The sequence below is a fragment of the Mastomys coucha genome, unplaced genomic scaffold (genome assembly GCF_008632895.1).
Source record: "Mastomys coucha isolate ucsf_1 unplaced genomic scaffold, UCSF_Mcou_1 pScaffold16, whole genome shotgun sequence".
Classification (NCBI taxonomy): domain Eukaryota; kingdom Metazoa; phylum Chordata; class Mammalia; order Rodentia; family Muridae; genus Mastomys; species Mastomys coucha.
In genome coordinates this window covers 99964187-99969448 of record NW_022196898.1, presented here as the reverse complement: position 1 = coordinate 99969448, position 5262 = coordinate 99964187, and the positions used below count along the sequence as shown (strand labels likewise).

General features: G+C 44.2%; 1 protein-coding gene across 3 annotated transcripts in view; it reads left to right on the top strand.

The window, feature by feature from the left end:
- Ak5 (adenylate kinase 5) overlaps positions 1-5262 on the top strand; it is a 203360-nt gene that overhangs the window by 83830 nt on the left and 114268 nt on the right. The gene's annotated exons all lie outside the window — the stretch shown is intronic.

The following is a 5262-nucleotide window of genomic DNA, read 5'->3' as shown; positions in this document are numbered from 1 at the left end:
GGAGGATCAGGGAAGGGACTCAGAGCGGGGCAACGTGGGGAGGAATGGACATCTTTCATATTACAGCTGTAGTCTGTCATCCAGGAGGATCAGGGAAGGGACTCAGAGCAGGAAGCTGGAGGCAGGAACCGAAGCAGAAGCCGTGGAGGAATGCTGCTTACTGGATCTCCCACTTATGGTTTGCACAGCCTGCTTTCTTATACAACCCAGGACCACCTGTCGAGGGGTGGCACCACGCAGTGTGCTGAGCTCTCCCACGTCAATCATCAATCAAGAAAATGGCCTATATACATACTTGTCTACAGGCCATCCTATGGAGGGAGGGGTTTTCTTAATTAAGATTCCCTGTTTCCAGATGACCATGTTAGCTTGTCAGCATGGTACTTATGGCCAGGTTAACATTAAAAACAATCCAGCACATGTATACACATACAATGATGATATAAACCTCACACACACACACACACACACACACATACAAATACACACATATGCACACGCATACACACACATACAAATACACACATACACACATAAACACACAAACACACACACACATACACACATACACACACAGACACATACACGCAGACACATACACACATACACACACACATACACACACACATAAACACACAAACACACACACATACACACACACATACATACACACAGACACACACACATACACACACATACACATACACATACATACACACAGACACAGACACACACACATACACACACACATACATACACACAGACACACACACATACACACACACATACACACACATACACATACACATACATACACACAGACACAGACACACACACATACACACACATACATACACACATACACACACACATACACACACACATACATACACACAGACACATACACACACACATACACACACACATATACACACACACATACACACACATACACACACATATACACACATACACACACACATATACACATACACATACACACACATAAACACACAAACACACAAACACACACACATATACATACACTCACACGCATACACACATATACATACACTCACACGCATACACACACATACATACACACACACACACACATATACACATACACACACAGACACACACAGACACACACATACATACACACACATACACACACACATATACACATACACACACAGACACACACACACATACACACAGACACAGACACACATACACACACACACACACACACACACACACACAGCAGAGCAGGTCTGGAAGTGAGCTCAGAGGGACTTTCTACCCTTGGCAAGCCTTTCCTCTCCTGCCTAAGGTCACCTTAACGGAGTCATTTTATTTCCACTGTGACTCACCCACATCATTTGATAAAGCCACCAGTCAGGTGGATGCGAAGAACATGGGCCTGCCTCTAAGTCAGATTGTCCTCAGTAAAGACGTACCTTCTGCTCTCTGTGTCGTGGGCCAGCCGCTGTCACATTTAGCTTCCTGTTGGTGTCAGTCTGCTCCCCTACAAAGCAGATGTGGCTGACAGCTTCTCCGCGGGATTATGAAGTTGGTTTACAGAGATCTCTCATACAAAGAAGGTAAAGAGTTGGCATTCACTCACTCTGTGGTAGACATTCCATTATTTCTCTATTCCATATTAGTGTGCAAGCTAGAAGGTAAGAGAGGAGAAGGGTCAAGTTTGTAGTTATGATATTCAGTTCTGATATTTATTAAGACTCCTTGGAAAGATCCAGGGGCAAGGAAGAGAGGTGGCAGGATTACATTTCGTTAGTCCTGTCCCAGCCACTTGATGCCTCAGAATGCCCCGGAGGGGCCTGCCCTGCTGCATATTCCTCCCACTGAACCAGGTCTGCCCCGGTTTCGTCTGTTGTTCTCGTCTCTGCTCCGTCCCTAGTTGTGCATGCTGGAGATCCACCTGATCCTTACCAGCCCCCAAACAGTGCAACCGCATTTAAAACTAAAAATACATTTTCTTTTAAAATGTACAATGAATTTCAGAAACGCGCTTCACAAAAATCTAAAGATGGGTTTGTACGAAGCAGGGAGAAGCATGTGCTGTTTCTTTTTCATGACAACAGGCAGGAAAATTTGGGTATAACCTAATCATGACTGCCCCTTCGCTGAGGACTCCCACACTGGAATTTGGGCATCCCAAGACTTCCCACATGGTATCCTTACACTTTTGATGGGAAGAAACTACTGTGAAATCTCAATGTTTGGAGAGATTTTTTTAAAGTTATTTTAACAAATAGAGTATGGCTAAATCTTAGTATAATATTCTGAAACAAATAGACTGTGGTTAAATCTCTGTTTAATTTTCTGAAACAAATCGACTGTGTTTGAATCTGTTTGATATTTTGTTTGGTTCTGAGTCTTTCCTGATACAATTGGCTTAAGTGATGTCAAATACCAATGCTTTACAATGAGTCTCCAAACCCTGTCCTCAGGGGGACCAGGAAAATCTATCAAGTAACTTTTAATAAATAGATAAGGCCTTAAGTTACTTAACACAGAGTAAAGAGGCTTGGTGAGGTCTTCTGACACTTGAATGTTACTAAATCAAAATCTTTAGAAACATATTGGGGTGTGTGTGTGTGTGTGTGTGTGTGTGTGCGCGCGCGCGTGCGTGCGTGCACACACATGTGCATAAGGTGTGTGGGCATGTACATGGTATATGTATGTATGCACTCACAGGTATACATGCCTATGTGCACACATGCAGGACAGAAGAGGCACTGCGTGTCCTCCTTGGTTCCTGTCCTTTGAACTTGGGCTCACGTTTTCTCAGTGAGTTTTATCATCATAAAGATATGACAAGAATCTTTGATTATCTGTATCACAACTTTCTCTTTCAGAACTATTTTAAAATATGAATTCATAATTCTTTAGATTCTTGAAACATACAGCAACATGACTTTTGTGGGGAAGCTTGTCAATTTATACTCCCACCAGGAGCGTAGGGAGGGTCCCCACCGTGCTGCTCCCAGAAAGGGCGCTGCAATTTAAATACGTGTTTCAATTATATGTGTTGGTTCCTTTCTCATTGTGACCAAATACCACCAAGAGAGGAATGGTGTGTTTTAGTTAGGGGTTAGCAGGGGGCATAGTCTACCATGGTGGCAGGACTAGCTCCTGTCTGAGGAAGCAGGAGACTGACTGCCTGCTCACAGCTGAGGAGATCAGGAAGTGACCCCTAGCACCCAGTTAGTTAGCTTTCTCCTGTTTCCCTTTGTATTCAGTTTGAACCACACCCCATGGGCTGGGTCAGTGCACATCTATTAAACCTGATGTTTTGAGTGTCGGCGGGACGTGTCTGCAAGTATCACACCAGGCCCAGACAGTTCCACGTGCAAGAGGTTTAATTGAGGGGGAGTAGAGAGGGTAGCAGCGCAGAAAGAGAGAGGGGAGAGAGAGAGAAATGGAGGAATCGCCTCATATATACGGGTTGTGACGTAGTAGTCCCAGGTAAAGATGGGAGTTGAACCCAATGGATTGTGGGAATATGGTGGCTGTTGCCCTGGCAACAGGTCTGTGGACCCGCCCATGTATCACCACAGGTTCTGGCTAACATACCTCCCTTTTTGATATTATAAAGAGAAGGAAAGAAAAAGGGAAGGGGAAGCCGATGATGAAAAGGGAATGAAGGCGTCGTGTCTCTTAGGCTACTTCATGCTGCCTAGGGGCGTTGTCAATGGGGGTAGCTAGCTTTCACCATCGGGATCCACTTGGTAAACGTTTGCATCAGGTTCCTCTGTGGACAGTGGCTCATCTGTGGGCAGCGGCTGGTAATCCTGTAACAGGAGCTGATTGATAGTTTGGTTAGAAATTTTTGTATTTGTCGTTGAAGAAATGTAGAGACAAGATTAATGAGGCAGGGAGCAAATAATAACACCAGGAAGATGACTAGGAAAGGAGTTACAAACGGGAGTATCCACTTCAATATGGGGTTTTCGAAAATCTCAGAACTGGAGGTCTTGCGGTCTCTCAAGTTTTTTATGTCTGACTGCAGCTCTTGAATTTTATTTTTTACTATCCCCGATTGGTTGACATAGAAGCAACATTCTTCTTGGAGGAACAGGCAAAGACCACCTTCCTTAGCTGTCAGGACATCTAGTCCTCATCTGTTCTGAAGCACCACAGCTGCCAAGGAGTCGATCTGTTTCTGGATAGTAAGCACAGTTTCAGACATTTTTTGAAAATCGCTTTGAAACTGAGAAGTGAATGTATTATATTGGATCATAGAAGTTGTTATCCCTGCAACTCCAGTACCAACACCTATGGCTATACCTGTAGCAACCAAGAGTGGCACAACTTGGACTGCCCTCTTATGTTGGGCAGCTATCATATCTACAACTGGGATTGGCAGGGGTTCGTTTCCCTGGATCACTCCCAGTTCAGGGAAAAGAAGTACTAATGTGCAAACTCCTGACCAGCTAGCAGGTAGACGATGATATGTCTGAGTGCCACAAAGAATTGATGCTTTTTGGATAATAGGGCACTGTGGCAAAGATGATATATCAAGGGTTATGGTTCTATTGCAGTCTAGGGAGCTCAGCATTCCCATTGACTGAGTCCCAGAGGCCTTAAAACAGGTTGCCACACCAAAGAGAGGGACAGAGGTAAGGTATGGAGTCATGGCAACACTGGAGCCAGGGCAGCTGACAAAGGGTAAGGTAACGTTACTTGGCAGTATCACTGGAGACGCTGTAAGTGACAATTGTGAGTTAGTTCCAGGAGGTACACATAACCAGCACTCTTTAAAGCGTCCGGGTCTGGTAACATTAAGGAGCTGGTATGCTGAGGTCAAGGTCTGAAGTAAAAGGCGAAATAACAAGTTAGTACCATTTATGAGGAGTGATGTCAAAGAGATAAGGACCTCAGAGGAGTGTTTGATTATCTCCCCTACTTTTTCAATATCTAGGGGTTGGGCAACTGAGACATATTTTCTCTGAATATGGATGGTACTTACTGGGCCCCGGGCTGATTTTTACGATAGAGCTTACCAAGGACTCCCGTCTCCCACCTGGAATCCCACGGATCTTGTATGTAGAAAAAGAGTGTCTTGTGATATTGATAGAAGAAATGATTGGTCCGTGATCCTAGCCTATGTATTTGACAAGGCCAATATGGGCAGCCCCCATATTTGTCAGGCCATTTTCTATAGTATTCTTCTGTCTGGTCGAAGAGAAAGCAAATATAGAGATCATAATATTTAGATGGCATTACAGACAC